Source organism: Psittacula echo (genome assembly GCF_963264785.1).
Source record: "Psittacula echo genome assembly, chromosome: 5".
NCBI lineage: Eukaryota > Metazoa > Chordata > Aves > Psittaciformes > Psittacidae > Psittacula > Psittacula echo.
The window spans coordinates 34,775,444-34,793,384 of record NC_137739.1 but is presented as its reverse complement, the minus strand read 5'-3'; positions in this window follow the sequence as shown (position 1 = coordinate 34,793,384).

The following is a 17,941-nucleotide window of genomic DNA, read 5'->3' as shown; positions in this document are numbered from 1 at the left end:
GCTGAGCTGGCTGCAGGTGTGGGCGCCTGGGCAGGATTGCTGCCACCGAGGCTAGAGGCAGTGGTGGGGGGAGGGAGGAGGGAAAGGGAGACATGCAGCAGTCATTTGGGAAGAGCAGTAAAGAAGGCTGAGGCTTCTGGAAGATGCTTCAGTTGAAGTAAACTCTGCTGATGTGGGTTTCTTTACAGAGCAGCAAAGAGCCTCTAAAAGGTATTTTCATCTTAAAGTGATCACAAGTACAAGGTCATTTCTGAAGGATAAAATGGTGGTGAGGCTAGGGTGGCGGTTATTTTGGGGGTTATGGGTTTGGTTATTTTTTCAGTGTAAGGAAATATGGTAGCAGATTCTGATGCCTTTTATTGTGCTTGTAGTGCATGTAACTGACCCTTGAAGCTTGATTTATTGTTCTGGAGTTGTAGCTGTCAAAAAGGAAGTTAAAAGTAATTTCCAAAATCTGATCTGTAACAACTGAAGGTCTTACAGAAGAGCAGTGGGATATGCTGTAGTGAGTGCACTGAGGCTGGCTCTTCTGGGTCTTGTATTAGAAGTCCCTTTAAAGTAAGTTTGCTTCTTTCAGGTTTTGGCATTTCCCTCTGAGGCTAAAGGGGTATCTGTCTAGAAGTTCATAAACCTCTATTTGCGTAAATGTGATCTGCTTATCTGGAAACCTGGGTGGAATGGTTGAAGTCATGTGCCACAGGCTGGTTACCAGCATATGTATCTGCTATATACAGAGCTGTACGCCAAGCTACTGGGCTGGGTCTTTTGGGGTATTGAGCTGAATTTTGAGTCTGGCTACTGACCCTAATGTGTGTGGGTGGGGGGCTCTGCCTTACATTGAAAACGAATAAAACTTTTGAGTTGGTTGACAGCCACAGTTAGTGAAGACTTTCTCATGATGTCTTATGTCCAAGCTGTGTGGTTCGGTTGATACGCTGGAGGGAAGGGATGCCATCCAGAGGGACCTCGACACACTTGTGAGGTGGGCTGATGCCAACCTTCTGAAGTTTAACCATGCCAAGTGCAAGGTCCTACACCTGGGTCGAAGCAATCCCAGGCACAGCTACAGGTTGGGCAAAGAAGAGATTCAGAGCAGCCCTGTGGAGAAGGACTTGGGGTGTTGGTCGATGACAAAGTGAATATGAGCCAGCAGTGTGTGCTTGCAGCCCAGAAAGCGAACTGTATCCTGGGCTGCATCAAAAGTAGTGTGACCAGCAGGTTGAAGGAGGTGATCCTGCCCCTCTACTCTGCTCTCATGAGACCTCACTTGGAGTCTTGTGTGCAGTTCTGGTGTCCTTAGATTAAGAAGGACATGGAACTGTTGGAACAAGTCCAGAGGAGGGCCACGAGGATGATCAGGGGACTGGAGCACCTCCCGTATGAAGACAGGCTGAGAAAGTTGGGGCTGTTCAGCCTGGAGAAGAGAAGGCTGCATGGAGACCTCATAGCAGCCTTCCAGTATCTGAAGGGGGCCTGTAAGGATGCTGGGGAGGGACTCTTCATTAGGGACTGTAGTGATAGGACAAGGGATAATGGGTTAAAAGTTAGAAGTTCTTTACTGAGAGGGTGGTGAGGCACTGGAATGGGTTGCCCAGGGAAGTTGTGAATGCTCCATCCTTGGCGGTGTTCAAGGCCAGGTTGGACAGAGCCTTGGGTGACATGGTTTAGTGTGAGGTGTCCCTGCCCACGGCAGGGGGGTTGGAACTAGGTGATCTTAAGGTCCCTTCCAACCCTAACTATTCTATGATTCTATGTCATTTGTATTGTCACTGTAGGGATAAGTAGCTCCCTAACGTTAAACTAAGAGATTAAGGTTAAACTAAGAGCTAGCTTCTTTACTAGCTCTGCAAGAGTAGCAGCATAAAGCTCACAGTTATTAAACAGACTTTTAGGAAAAGTTGTAGGTTTCTCTTAAAAACAAGTAGTATCCTGAATGGCTTCACTTAAGTAACTCCAGGAGTTTTAGTATGAGAAATGCTGAGGAGAACTTCTTTTCCTGCTTTTTTTCCCCCTTCTTACAAACTGTGAAGGACTTATACTCCCGTTATTTCATGGGAGGTGTGTTAATTCTGCATAAGCTTTGATGCAAGAACAGGTTTACAGAGTTGTGTTGCCAAATTGGTAATATCAGGGAAAGGTATAACAGCATAAGGAAAAAAATAAAGCCTGACATCTCAAAGGTGCAAACTGCAGATGTGAACAATCTGCAAAGGAGATGAGGGAAATTTATTTAATTGAGAGCTGAAAATGTTAAATAAACACATTTGTAGAAAGGGTCCAGCCAAACACTGGGTGTGGGGCTTGGGTGCTGGGGGAGCAGATGTTGCTTCAAAGCTTGCTTTTGCTTTCTATTAGGCAAGCAAACTATACAGTGTATGGGCTTATAAACATGACAACCTGTCACAATGTCTCTAAAGAACATCTCTTCAATTTGTACCTGTTATAAATAAAGCAGATTAAAAGGGGCCAAAGGACTTCAAGCAATTAAAGAAGTATGTGGAAACAGTCAAGTGAATCAGATTTGTCTTATGAAAAGAATGGTGTAATATTGTAGGCTGGCATAATCATCTGTCTCTGAATCTGCACATGTGCCATCATCCAGTTGCAGAAGAGGGTTCATGAGAACAGTGCAAGATTTTGGTTAGCAAGGCTGAAGGAGAAAGGCAGCTCCTTGTCTTCAGAGACTGCTCTGTCTTTGAAAACAGAGGGCTTAGTTTCCACTGCCCTGTGACTACTAGCAGTGCTTCAGCCTGATCTGTGAACTTAACACACATTTGATCTGCATGATGGTGTTTACTGGCAGGTCCTGCTACTCCACCTGAATAACTATAACATGCTCATAAATCAGGGGAGAGCATTCCTCTGTGACACCATCCCAAATGCCCTACTGCGCTGAGGCCTGTGTTAGCCATCAATGCCTCTTACATAAACATGTCATACTTTAAAGCAGGCTCTTACAAAAAGCACAAACAATATGCTGGCATAGAGGGGCCACACAAAGTCAAGACCTGTTAAGTGGGTGGAGGAGGAAAATCTCTTGATGATAAATATATCTACCAGATACACATGGAAAGAAAATAGCCAAGACTAGGTTACATTCCTTTCAAAGTGAAATAGTCAAATGCGGAAATGGTTGTCTTCTTCCTTGTAAAACTTTAAAGTTAGGACTCATAAGCAAAATAATGGTGCAGGAAACTTTGACTTCTATTGCACTTGCTCCAGCCTGGTCAGTGACTGCCCCATGCTTCGTTATTGGTGTTTCTTGTGGAACAAGACCTGCATGTTGGATCTTTGTGCAAGATTTATTGTTCTTCTAATTTTAAGATGGTGTAGTTAAGAAGCGTGAAGGTTTTCTTTGCCACTTGAAAAAGGACCACTTGAAACTCTCACATGCCATGAGATAGATCTTGAAGTAGTCTGTGTATCTGATTAGGTAGTAAAAAAAGCTGGTTTGCATTTGGTCCATTACAGGAAGCTGACTGAAAACTAAGGCATGTTCATTCAAAGCTATTTAATAAATCTTGCTTACAGTCACTTTGTCCTCTGGTGCCAACATTGTGGATAATACTTCCTGTCTACCTGATCTTAGTCCTTGTACAAGATGATGCCAATTTTAGGTATGGGGAGAGAAATGTTAAGGAGCATCTCAGGCACACCTTTGTTACAGCGCACAGCTGACTGACTTGTAAAACTCATGTGTTTGTGTTGGTGCAGCCTTTGATCTGAGTCGGCAAGGGAAGTGCTCCCAAAAACAGCAGCTGGAACACACACAGCCAAAAGCGACACTGGGCTGTAAATGGTGGCTCCAGCCGCCCTTGTCAGATGTCACAAATTACGGGGGCTGACAGGTGCCTGTACTGGTGTCCTGCATGCAGGATGTGCCTCGGTGTGTGTGGAGCAGCAGGTAGGAAACCTGTGTAGTGGGTGGCCAGCTTGTGACTTTAGTACAAATAAATCAAATTCTGGGCTCAGGAGCAGCTTGTTGCACAACTCTGTGCAGAAGCAGAAATAGTTGCTTATGCTCTGACTTCAAGGTGCATTGGCAGCACCATGTAGCTGCACTGCAAAGGAGGGGTTTATTCTGTATCTTAGAGCTGCTCAGACAGGTCCAGCAGCTCTGCTGGTCAGACTAATATTTTTGTATAAGCCATAAACTGCTATCTTGCTGTTTCCACCAGCACTTCCTTATATACTTACTCATATGTAGTGCCTTTAAACTTCTGTCACTAACAAACCAGTTCTAGTTCTGAAACAGTCATGGTAACGTTAAGTTGTAATGTTAAGGCAAGCACTTTTTATGGAACACAGAACTGTACCTGCAGTTCCCTGGTTGCTCTCACTGGGATTGAGCCTTCAGCACCCAGGTTTCTTTCCCAAGGAGGGGGATTCAGCATTCAATAGGGAGGCATAAGTAGGCTTCATCCTGGAAGGACTTCAGAGTGCTTGGGCATTTCTTGGGGCTACATAATCCATCACTGGAAGTAGTTTATCTTTTTGAAATCTAGTTGGAGGAATTAATGAGTATTACTCTGCTGTGGGAGCCTGAACTGTATAGTGTTTGTGACCTTCAAAAAATGCATGTAGGTGACAATGACACAGTCTTTTTCCACTGCCTGCTTAGAATTGTTTTTTACTGCCTTACCCTGTGCCTGGATAGATTGATTTCTGTGCTGTGGTTATCCCCTCACCACCTTCTTTGCATATAATTTAAGGTCTTTAGGGCCTGATCCAAAGCAGTGAACCTGGAGTGGACTGCTGTTTTCATTCTAACAGCTTACTCATGTTAACTGGAAGCAACTCTTGCCTTGTGTAGGCAGTGTAGTGCTTTGTGGCAGGTCTGTACTTTACACCCTAGCCTTCAGTGAAGCAGGCAAGTTTATGGTCACAGTGAACAGCTTCTACAGAACTTTTTTTAGAACCACAAGGCAAAGGCTGAAACAGTAGCTGTAAACATGCGCTGCTCTCAGGAGAGGCTCCTTGCTGCTGTGCAGCTGTTGGGAGAGCCAGGGAGGACGTGGCCTCCATAGAGCAGTGCCACATGTGCTTAGGCAGCTTTTGACGATCAGCAATCCAGCCTCAAGTCAATTCCTATTTAGGTGGTATCTTTATTTTTTTCCAGAGTCACTTGATAGGATGTAATCCTGTAAGATGCTCAGCAAAAGAGCCAATACAGTAAAGTATTTCTGCAGATGCTTAATTTTCAGTAAGTGGTCCTTTTATGTGGGTGGGAGCACTCATGTGCTTAAAGTTAAGCATATGCTTAAGTGCTTTCTTGGGTCAGGGCCAAAATGCTAATGTGCTGGAGGTTCCATTGCTTTCTCAAGTAACAGGCAGTGTTCAGAACCTTCGTGTGGACCCCTGGGCCTGCAGGATTACTGAAATACACCCATGACTGGCAAGTATTAGACACATTCTTAAACTTTTCATTTTCAGCAAAAACTCAAGGTTTTTGCTCTATTATGACTTTCACACTTTGTGTACAAGAATAGTTCTTGACTAGGCCTGTGGCAGAGTTGAAGAAAAAACTATTTTCTGGTTTCAAATTAGTTTTATTTAGTCAGATATTTTTTTCTGTTGAGAACAAAAAAGCTTCCTGCAGCATCTTCTGCTCTGACCCTGCTGTCTTATCTTTAAACTCTTCCTGCTGCACTTCTGGAGGAAAATAAGCCTTTGACAGGCACCACTAAGATGTTAAACTGCTGGGGGTCTCTTGTGTGATGTTGCTCTTACTGATAATAGCACGTTTTGATGACAGTACTGGTAAATGAGCCTGGAGGACACGTGTCTGGGATGTGACAGTGGTGTGCACCTGTCTTGGGCATGGGGCACTAGGTCTTCCCCTGTGGCAGCCACCTTGGTGGCTGTGCTGATCGCCAGGAGTGACACTTGCCATGCCCAGCAGACTAAGGAACGTAGTGGGGTGTTGTGAGTCTAAGCACACATCTGCTTCTCATGTTATAATGCAGGGGTTCAGAGGTCAGCACAGTAAAAGCAGATGAAATTATTCTTTCTACCACCACCATGCCACATCAGAAATGATAAATTGTTATCAAATGGGTCTGTCAAGCTGTTTGCCTCTACTATAGCGAAAACATGATTTTTTTTGGATCAGTTGTAGTACTTGAAAAATAAATGGATTTGTTTTCTAAATACCATGTGAGAGATCTCCTTCTATCCACTGTTGTTCTTTGCTGCTGGACAGAACTTCCTAGACTTTGGGGCTTGACAGCAGGGTGTGAAGGCTGGCAGTGCTGCAGGATCTGTCTTCTCCAGCCATGCTCTGTGTGGGCATGGCAGCCTGCAGGCTCTCCCTCAGATACTGGGTCTAAAGCTAAGCTGTGGGCAGGTGGCTGTACACATGGTGAGCCATCTAGGTTAATAACCTGGGCAATGATGTTGTCAGCCATTCTGTGCATAGCTACTGCTTCTGTTTCTGTTTAGCAAGTAGGGCAGATCTTTATCCTGTGTGCAGCATCAGTTCACTTTACTGTTTCCAGTCACCCCTGTTAATCTGTTGCCATCAGCAATGGTTTTCAAAGGAGCTATGTAAATGTTGCTGTTCTGTTTTCCAAACTGTGGACTGCAAGGCTCAGATGTTTCCTCCAGGGAAACTGGGTAAAGTATTGAAACTGGGCGATGCTCTTTGATTTGAACCAGTGCTCTGTGTCAGGGCTCAGAGTACTTCTGAACCTCATGATCTTAAGGGTTTGTCCAAGGTGGGCCTGTTGAAGCATGGAAATTCTGGGACAGTCCTTTGCCAGGCTGATGCCTGGACCCTGTGCTCTTATTCATGTAGGAAGCCAGCACTCAGTATAAGCTCTTCATATCCCACTTGGCCCTTCGAGGAGTTTGGTGAGGAGCAAGAGGCAATACTTCTCAAGTTGTCATCCCCCATTCACCATAGGGCAGATGGGAGTAGCTGTGCAAAGTGCCTAGGGTTTCCTTAAGCCCTTGGAGCACTGAGGCTTCCCAAAGGCAGTGGCACCCACCATAAAAGCTGGTCATGAGCATGTTTCAGAAGGTGAGATAGTGAGGATGACCATTTCTTCCTGGCTGGTCTATGGGGCAGTGGAGCCAGAAAAACTTTGAAATGTTCTAGAGGTGTTTATCAAGCTCTATTTGTTTGATAGCTCTGCATTTATTGGTGGACTGAAGGGAAGACCCTCTCTGGTGCCCTTTCCACTCTGGAATTTGTACTGAACAAGGGATGGGGTTTATAAGAAACTTATTGAACTAAGGAATCAGCCTGGAAAAAACCCCACCAAAACATAAGAATTCAAACATGTAGGGTACGTGATGCTTTCTCCAGCCTTGACTTTTTTTGAGCTCCTTTTTATGTGAATTGCTAGTTAGTTTGTTTTTTTTTTTTAAATTCTTTTACCATAACTGTGACCAAAGAGAGGAATGCATTTGACAAGTGCAATAAAGCAAATGTTCCATGTTTATAGCAAGTACTATCCTTTTATGCTATTAATTCAAATTGCCTGGATTCTTATAAAACTGGGACAGTGTAGGATTACCTACCTTGGTGGAACACAGTTGAAATGGATCATACTACAAAGTAGTACACATCTCCCTATCAAATTTTAGAGGAAATAATCTTGGAGTCATAGGGTAGGCATATGTCTCTGGAGCAGAACTGTTTTAGATGTATTTTTGTATCCAGCAAAAGTTGGAAGTCTCTACAGAGAAATAACAGAAAAATGCCATTAAGTAAAAAAGAACAGTCCAGTGTAAAAAGAGCAACAGTTGCACTGCATGTGGGGTAGTGACACTCGCTAGGATACAGGTAACTTCAGAAATGCATTTTGCTGCAGTACTATAAATAAGCACAGAAGGCACTGCTGGGTGACTTCAGTGGTCAGTACTCTTTGAAGAGGGAAGATGTTGAGTGGTGTAGCTCTTGTAGCATTGAGATAATGCTAGCAGTGAAGGCTACATGGTGAAGCTTCGTTTAAATGGACTTCTGCTGAAAAACGGGGCTGTGGATAATTGGCTGGTTTTCTTCAGTTTGGTAGCTGGACAGGCAAGAAAAAATTATTTGGGGCCATGCAAACTTTATTTAGAGAATTAAGGCATTAATGTGTTCCAAAAACAAGACACTGCTTCAATTTGGGAGATTTTTAAACCTTTTTTTCTAAATAAAAACAGGAAATCTGGTTGTTGGTGTTTTATGTTTTGTTTTGTTTGTTTGTTTGTTTGTTTTTTGGTGGGTTGGTTTTTTAGAGGGTAGGATTCAGAAGTCGCATTCAGCTCCCAAGATACCTGTGGGAGTCTTCTACTTCTTTACATATGGCTGGTAGTGTGAGTGTGTATGTTACAAAGCTGCTGAAATTGTCCTGTGAGCCTGGCAGAGCAGAAAAAGGGTCTGAACTCCAGTTTCTGTGTCCAGACCCAGTTCTGACCACTGAGTGAAGCAGCTGAAGTGGGAAAAGCTAACAAGAATTACCATAGTGAACACTGCCTGTGTTCCCATGCAGGTGTAGCTTCAAAATACAACAGTTTCTGTAATGCAGAGGGGGAAGAATGGAGACAGGGCAGGACAGACAACCCCAAATAAGCTGGGACGGCTCTCCTAGATAAACCTTGCCCAACACTACTTGAGTTTAGGCTCAGTTCAGGTAAGTAAATACTAGTTGTTGAATTGAAACACATTTATGTATGCTTACATTTTCTTTGGAGCCTAGTGGTAAGATTTTTGGTACAGAAACAAAGATAAGATGCTCTGCTGTCAGTGTCTCCTTCCAGGGAAGGACTTTATGTTATACTGTGCTTGATCTTGGTGTCCCTGGCACTCTGAGTCACTTCTGGTCAATGACTGCAACCCGATAGCCAGGGCTAAATCTTCAGTCTTCTGAAGAGTCTACTGAAAAACACAGGGCTAGTCACCATGACAAGAATAGCTTGTACTTGTATTAGGATCTGAGTGGGACTGGGGCACTTGGATTTCAGAGGTGGCTGCTTGTGTGGTAAAATAGCTTTTTGTCAGCTCCTCATCTTTAAGGGGGACTTCTGTCCTTTGCTTAAGTTTCCTCATGGTGGCTTCTGGGAGCAATCTGGGCACCTGCAGTTTGGAGTGTTAGTCTCTGCTCTCGGAACCTACTATGCAAATGTGGTACCTACTATGCATATGTGAGTTACTATGCAAATGTGTGGGTGGCTTCTCAAACTGCGTTATTGGGGACTTGAGTGTCATTTGACCTTGAGGCTCATCTTGGACAGATTCTTTTTTATTGTCAGACTTCTGGAAATGCAGATGTGCTCCTTGCTGTCACCTTCACCAATGACAAACACAAGGCAACCAAAAGGGACTTATCACTAGTCCTGCAAAATTAATTTCATAAAAGAGTTGACCACTGAACAAGCAAATACAGTTGGGAAGACAGTGTTAAGATATCCTCATGCACTTATGGGCAACTTTTTGCTATTAACAAATGCCAAATACTTTCACTTTTGATACTGTTGTTGAACTCCTGCATTTTGTACCACTATCTTAATAATCACTTCAGTGCCATGGTGTTCACTCAGGTCTTTTAAGGTGATTTTTAACATTAGTGTGGTCACCCTAGTGGCATAAAGAGCAGTCCATTGATGCTTTGTAAGTAAGAACTTGGTCTCCGTGGTACATGTCAGCATCAACCAGAGTGTGTTACTCCCTGCCTGTCATTACCTTTAATTTGTGCATGAGAAGCAGGCTTGTGTTTGAGGTTTTTATCTCACACCTGTGTTCTTTCTTCTGAAAACAATGTCCCTGCTAATATTTAGCAATTCTATTAATCTAAGCAGTTCTTAAAGGAACTTTTCTTTAGATCTGGAAGGTTAGAAATAGAATAGTGAAACTGCTGCTTGAGCAGGCTTCCTTCCATATGAGCCTCTCTTAAGAGTCCACTGTTAGAGGCACTGTGGAGCCTGGGACAAGTAGGTCATCACATGCTATACGCTATTCTATAGCTAATGCCAACTGTAATTTCAAGTGCTCCATGCTAATCTCTTCCCCTCACGCATTATTTCTTTGTGCAGCATTAGCAAGCCACATGCTGATCCACTGTTGCTTCATGGATTTAGAAAATAATCTACAGGCCCACAATGATGTAAAACATTAAATATTGTTTTAAGTATTGGAGGCGCCATCCTGCTTACACGGTACTTAGGGTGGGCAGCATGCCAGCATGTTTGCTGGCATGTGGCTGAGAACTGAAGCATGCCCACTCACAGTGAACAAAGCAAAGCCCAGGACAATAAGGCAAGAATGATGACAGACAGAAAAGGGCTGGTTTATGGGCTGTGCCATTTGACCATAATACCAGCTTTGGAGACTATACTGTCTGGAGGGCTAAGAGTTTCTTTCTACACTTCTGCCTTACTGCCTGCACCTGCCCATCTGAGGGCAGGCAGGAATGAAAGGACACTTTATAGATCTTCCAGTAGCTTGTCAGTTAGTTATTGCATTGTACGTTTGCACTAGCTGCCTAACACTTGTTCTCTCACTCAGCATTGCCAGATAGCACTAGGCTGAATGTATTTCTCCTTGATTTGCTTCCCTTCTTTTTGCAATAGTAAAAAGCCTGGATGTGCATGGGAGGGAGCTGGGGAAGCCTGTGTGGTGCATGTGTGACTGACACAGTGGGACTCGCTGGCTGATGGGAGCTGTGAGAATAAGCATGGGAGCTGGGAATAACGTTTTCACCCCATCCTGGGGAATGCTGCTTTAAAAATCACAGTATCACAGTATGTTAGAGATTGGAAGGGACCTCAAAAGATCATCTAGTCCAATCCCCCTGCCAGAGCAGGAACACCTAGATAAGGTTACATAGGAATGTGTCCAGGCGGGTTTTGAATGTCTCCAGAGAAGGAGACTCCACAACCCCCCTGGGCAGCCTGTTCCAGTGTTCTGTCACCCTCACTGAGAAGAAGTTTCTTCTCATCTCTGTGTGCAGGAAGCATAGATGAGGTAGTGTCTCCTGCATCATTTTGGGAACAGTCTGTGAAGGACCTGTATGCAGACACCTCTAAGCTGTGGCTTTCTTTCTGCTCCAGAAAAGTCAGTTGCCTCTATGGCCCTTCCTGTGGTGTAGGTCAACTTTACTCTGTGCTAGTTATTCTGGTTGGCATGCAGGGACTTGTGATGGCTGCTCTTCAGCCCCTGGCTTTCGGCTATGAATCTGTACCTAGGCTCACCTTTCAGACAGGACCTGCTAGAAGAGAAGAGGTGGGGTTTTTCTTTTCCTGTGTTGCCTTGGACCACAGTGGAATTAAAAACCATAGGGAGTCATCCGGTTTCCATATTGACAAGCTGCAGTTGCGTGATGTCAGCCTAAAAGTTACAGAACCTCTGATGTTGGCGAGTGTGGTGTGGGCAACTGCTTATCCCTCTGAGCGCAGCCTGACCATCTACGTGCGTTTGTCTGGTGTAAGCTGTCCGCTGCCTTGTCCTTACCTGGTGTGCTTCAAATATTTGGAACCACTGGTCACCTTTAACTTCATCATCCATACATCGGTTCCTGTCTTTGCTCCTAAATTCCTTGCGAGGCTGAGCACTCATCCTTTGCAAGGCAGTCTTGCACTTCTGATACTGTTGGAAGCATCTACCCATGAACTACTTGATACACTTCAGTATATTAGTGTCTGTATGGAAGAGACAGGAGAAGAAGGTCGTCCATGAATATTATCGGTCCTAATAAGCATGGTATTAATGCAGCCAAAGATATGGTCTATTTATGTACCCACCCTTTAATGCATGTGAATGTGCTAATTGTGTGAGAACTTGCAAAGCCGTAAGTTATATGAACTTGGATGCCACACATTTCTTCATGCATTATTTCTTATTTCCTCTGTGGATCCTTCTAACACCAAGTCGCCCAAGAGCTTCAAAGACATACCACAACTTAAATCTTGTCTTTCATGCTTTGACTTCCTTCAACATCTTGCTGTTGTGACAAAGCCAGCTTGTCACTGACTCTAGATTCAGGCTTTTAAATATAACTAAATTATAGTGGTTCGTGTTACCTGGCCCAGCTGGGCTAGAAATAGGCACCTTTTCACATTTGTGAAGCAGCATCTTTCTTCCACTGAATGCAGACTCCTCATTAGCCTTGAAATATTTCTGCTCCCAGCCGCCAAGTAACAGCTTATTTAGCCAAATCCATTAGTCCTTATTTCCAGACACTGCTTTATCTCAGAGGGCTTCTGAAGTGATTACAAATGTGACTAATATAGGTAAGGTACCTGACCTAATTTTCATGTAACTGGCACAGATTAGTTATTGAAGTTGCAGTCTCTTCTAAGAGATAAAAGCAAGCCTTGCAGAGTACTGATATGCAGTCATGGAGCATTTATAGGACACAGATGAGACTCCTGAATCTTTCTCCTCAGATGCTAAGTCTGTGTTTGCTTAGACTTTTTCTTTTGGAGAGTTGCTGTAACTAGTGAAGTTGGAAGACCAAATGAATAAAAAACAGAAATGCAACTTGGCTACAAACCCTTAAAATGCAGTACTCTATTTTTTTTTTTAACCTAGCTGACTGGATAAGATAGAAGATATGCAAGCAACACTTTCCTCTTCTGCTGTCCCAGTGAACTGTTCTTTCACTTGCTGCCCAGTAGCAGGCAAGAGTCTCCTGTCATGTTCAGGTGAACAGTGGGTCTCTAACCTGAAGTGTGGAGTTTGAGTGGTGAGGCACTGGAGCAGGCTGCCCAAAGAAGTTGTGGCTGCCCCATCCCTGGCAGTGTTCAAGACCAGGTTGAGCAACCTGGTCTAGCATGAGGTGTACCTGCCCATAGCAGGGGTTGGAACTAGATGATCTTAAGGTCCTTTCCAACCCAAACAATTCTGTGATATTCTGAGTGTATGCAATAAGCTTGATGAAACAGAAAGCAGAAGGAAGATACTACTATAAGGCTATATATATTCTCTGTAAATGTAGAGTCACTCACCCTCTCTCCTTTCACTGAGCTGTGAGTAATCAAAAAATCCATGTTTGATTATTTTTGGAGAAGATATTCCTATATTAAACTGGCCAGCATACATTGTTGTTTCAGCCTGAGCATAAGTACTTTGATTCTGATGTATTGGAAAAAAGTGATAATGTGGAAAACTGAAAATTACATAGGAAAGACATGAAGATGCACAAAGAAACGAAATTCCATGCATCTTGTTAAATGGATTTAGGAAATACTCATCAATATAATTTTAACGTGGTTTAGGGTTTTGGCTTTTGTGTTGTGGGTTTTTTTGTTTTTGGGGTTGTTTTTCTGTCTTGTTCACATGATAATATGATGTTTTGTTCGACCAACAAAATGGAGCATTAGCTTAGAGTACTAGATTACTCATAGCACAAACATGGCTGTTATGTGCAAACTTTCTATGTTCTGCCAAGGTCAATTTGTGGGGGTTGAGATAAAACCGTTTCCTAAACTGTGAAAGTGAGCCTGGGTACCCAGCCTGCTGGAATGCCTCGAGGTTTTATGGATTCCTTCTCCTTTAAGCCTACTAGCAGGGTGTCTGCTAATGCAGGCTGTCTTTTCCTGCCTGCATGACTCTAGTAAGGCTGCCTTAAAGGAAAGCACTGCTTTGTTTTGGCTCTTAATTTTGTTTACTGATATCTTGCTTGTCTCAAGAAGGAGTGTTTACAGCAGCCTTTTCTGTAGATGAGTATGGCAAAAGGAACTTCAGGTATCAGAAGAGATGAATGTAATGTTCATGTTTAGATATGACAGCAGACTCACAATAGGAGTTGGAAGGTTTCGGGTTATACTCAAATCTCCTCTCGTAACACCTAGGAAAGGTGTTCCTGCTGCCAGCAGTTCAGTGGCACTTCTGCTACTGACCTGGCTTGGCACTGCATGTTCTGTTGTGCAGGTACAGCTTAAGGGGAGCTGCAGTGGCCCAGAGACCAGATTTTAGGACTCACAGGCTCACAGGAGTGATGACCTGAAGCCAAGCTAAGAGGCAGAGTTAAACCCGGGCAGCTTTATGTGTCTCTAGTCTCTCCTTACTAATTTGGGAAGGGCTGGTGGAAGGTTTCATGTTGTTCAGGTGATGGAAACAAGAAGTAGCAAAACAAGGTTTTGGCCTGGGACTGAGGATCTGCGATGGCTGCTTCTTCTCACCAGCTGAGAAAGTGTGTGCACTTGCTGGTCTTACGAGCAGGCAGGTCTAACCCCCTGAAGGTGGTGCCTGAGGGTTACTGGAAAGGCTACTCCTGAGGCTGCTTTCCAAAACACCAGATATGTTGCCCCTGAGTCAGGCTGACTTTGCACTCCACCTTGGAGCCTGGGATGCCCTGTCTTAGGGCAGGCCCTGAAAACTAAGGTTCCGTGTAATACAGAAAATAGGACTGAATTTCAATCAGACATATAATGAAATAGCAGTGAGCAGAAAGATACCTTCCCCCAGCTGAAATTGTTCCTCTTTTCAGACCTGTAAAGAGGACCTTGCTCAAACTCTTTGACCTTACTTTAAAGTATTGCTGAGGTCTCAAGTATGTCTCAGCTCTAGCGTATTTACTGTGTGAACAGAAACACTGCAGCCTCACCCTGATTTTATCTGAATCAGCTGCTACTGCTCTGGAGCAGAAGGAATCAAAACTAAAATTAATATCTGAATAAACAGTCCATTAATCTGATGACAATGGTTGTTCTCCATTTCAGGGTCCAGCAAGCAGCTGGCACTGTGAGCTAATGAGAACACCAGAGCTGTGCACTTGGGGAAGGTGGGGGTAGAGAAGAAAACAGAACAAACACTCTTTTTGTAGCTTGGAGCTAAGGGGATTCAGCCAAAGGTTAATTGCTTTCTACTCTAAAATGCTGTGAAGTGTTGCTATGTGGTGTCATACAGCTGCTCTGTTCCAGCCTAGGAGTGTCTATTTCAGTGGTAGGTGGCATGAGCCAATATCCTCTTCTTAACTACATGAGGGTGTTGCGAGGTCTCTTGAGTTAAGGAGTTAAGACTTCCAAAAATATGGTCGAGCTTGGTTGGTATTCTTTAGGATGTCACTGCACCATGGAAGCGATGAGCGAAAATACAAATGAGCAGCCCCTCTGCCTCCTTACTTCTTCCTCACTGGCAAAAATGTGGTAAATTCTTGGTGGATGAGCCCCGTGTAGCTAGAGGAGCTGGGGACTTGAGGAAAGGGGTGGTGGTGTGCCGTCTTGTGGCACTGACCAGGTACTTGTCTGGAGATCATCATGGTGGAAGACAATTAGAATAGGATATTTCAGTTGTAAGGAACCTACAGTGATCATGCAGTCTGACTTGAGCTGATACTTGTGTCATTAGATAGAAGTAAATGAAGATGTTTCTATTCTCTGACCTGTCTGTGGAGTGGTTAAATTTCTGATTTTAGTGTTTGTAGGTGAAATCCCACTATTTCAGATAATTCTGTCACCTCTGTGACCTGCTTGTCACTGTCTCTCCTGCCTGGTCATTCTGCCCTTTCCTTGTGAACATGGATTCGTTTTACTTGTGCTCTCTACACCTATTTTAGTTTATGACCCTGTATCTTAAGTTTATCATGTACAGACTTTAAATTCATCATCTGTTTTTCCTAGTTTTAAGACCTTCTCTAACTGGATTCTGATGACTAACCTGTGGCTGGTCCAGACACAGGATGGGAAAAGCTTGCAGGTTTAGTCTGTGCTGAAATCTGCCTGTGGATAAAGGCAAATATCAGAAATAATGATTTGACTGGTGAAAAAAATGTTTAGAACCTAGAGCTATATGCCTGAACTTCAGTTAAGCTACAGAGCTGCAGGGGTGGAGAGGATGCATTGTAGCAGTGTTATAGCAGCCCTCATGTGAAAAGATTTTAACTTCCACTGCCCTTGCCAAGCAGGTGTGAGCACAATGCTTTCCACAGTGGTGTTTGCTGTGGCAGTTGCAAAGAGTAGCAGTGGAAATGCTCTTCCTTGGAATGGCTGAGACACCCTTGATCTGCTGAGGCAGCACGTGGTTCCTGTCAGTGTGCAGTAGTGGTTTTTTCCTTGAACGTGTGTGGAAAGCAATTTCTTTAAAAGTCTATGAAATCTTAATGTTCTCTCCTGGGTCCTGCATAGTCATAATAGCATCACTGGAAACTGTTCTGCATGAAGCTCAATGCAGGCATCCTGTTCATTCATGTTTCTGACATGAATGGTAGTCATGGACTACTATGTCCAATTGTATAGATATTACAGCCTTTAACTCTGTATTATGAGTGTGTTGTAGTAAGGGCTTGGAGTATTCATACGACTGTTGTAACTGGCAGCAGAAGTTGCCTTGAGGAGCAAGCTTTTGCTGTGAGACTCTGCCTTGAACAAAAAGTATCATAGAGAAATTCTCCTTCAGCTCTGTCTTGGTCACTGTAAACCATGACTGTCTCTTCTCTTTGTAGCATTTTCTGGTAGAAACTGGGTGTTTATTAAAAAACCCCCAACCAAACCCAGCCTAGCCTATTTCTGTACCACTGACTTGTGCTTGAGCAAGTGTGTGCTTGTTTAATGTTGGAGCTTGGCTATTTTCAATGCCTAGCTCAGATAAGGAGGGGTTACCTCTTTGATCGTTATACTGAATGACAGGATGGTCTGAGAAAGCCCTGGAGGTTTTATTAGTGTCTCTTCCTATCTCAGTCATGTGTGAATGGCTCACCCTGCAGTGCTGTGCAGCCAGTCTGGTTCCACCCAAATGCAAAAGGGCAAAGTGTAGGATCACAGCACTGTTCCAGATAATCAAGTTTTTCCCAGTCTTAATTCTCCTCAGTAAGGAGAAGATGAAGGCAACAAGGGGGGCTAGGCATAGCTGTGCTTTGGGCTCTCATTTGTTCTTTAAGTAGATCTGTTCTCCTCTTTTTCTGAGAGTGAAAGAATAAGCCCTGGCTGGTTTGCTTCTAGAGAATAGTTTTAAGTTGCGTGATGCTCAGCAGCTAATGACCAGATTTGGAGTGTGGACACTGTTAGTGTTTGGCAGGCTGGATAAACTGCCACTGAGAAACTTGCTGCTCACCTGACAACAGTGTGCCTTGAAGCAAATGGTATGCCTGTCTCCTTGCAATATGTAATCCTGTTAAGCACTCCCAAAAGCTGCCTCGGTGAGGGTTGGCCCTTTGTGGTTGATGGGGGGAGAAAAGCTGGGGTAAGCAGGCACTGGGCTCAGGTGGGAGTGCTCTTCTGTCCTGGGGTTACTGCTGAGGCCAGGCTCTTCCAAGCTTTCTCACCCTCCCTACCTTGGTTTTGAAGTGGAAATAAAGTGAATAGGCCTCTGGAGTTTTGCCACATGGAAATTGATTAAAAGACCTTTTCAACAAGGTATTGATGTGTTCTGCTTTTGAAGTTTCCTATTGCAAATAGGATGATATACTCTCTCCTTTTATTGGAGCTGGGTATTGCAAATAGGATGAGGCTTTCTGCATGTCAGTACAATAGAAAACTGTAAGGTGTTCTAGAAGAAACTTGTCAGAGTCAGCAGGATTGCCTAAACTTTCAGAGAAAACCACAGCCCACACTACCAGTGGTAGAGTTGCATGGTATCACTCCTATTTTCTTTTCCATACTTGCCTTCTGACCTAACTGAAGGTGCTGAAGCTGACTTGTTAATTTGCAAGATGGATGGTCACTAAGCGGATGGTGGCGGATTGGGTTTGTAATATTACTTGAATGGCTCTATTAGCAACACTTTGTATGAGTAATATGGGAGAATAGTGTTATGAGCCATCTGCCTGCATCTGCACTTGCTCAGCAGCCTGAAAGTGCTCTTTGAAGTCAACCCTACTGGAGCTGACCCTAGTAAGTTCTTGGATGATTTTTATTCCTAGAACTTCTGCGCAAACTTAGCATCAAGTGCTATCTTGGAGTCCTGGATCTTGTTGATGAAGCATATGGGAAGCCTAAAAGATGTTGCAGGGTCTTAGAAATCACCAAAGTAGCTTTAGACTTTTCTGACTCTCATGGGAAACAAATCTTTCCTTGT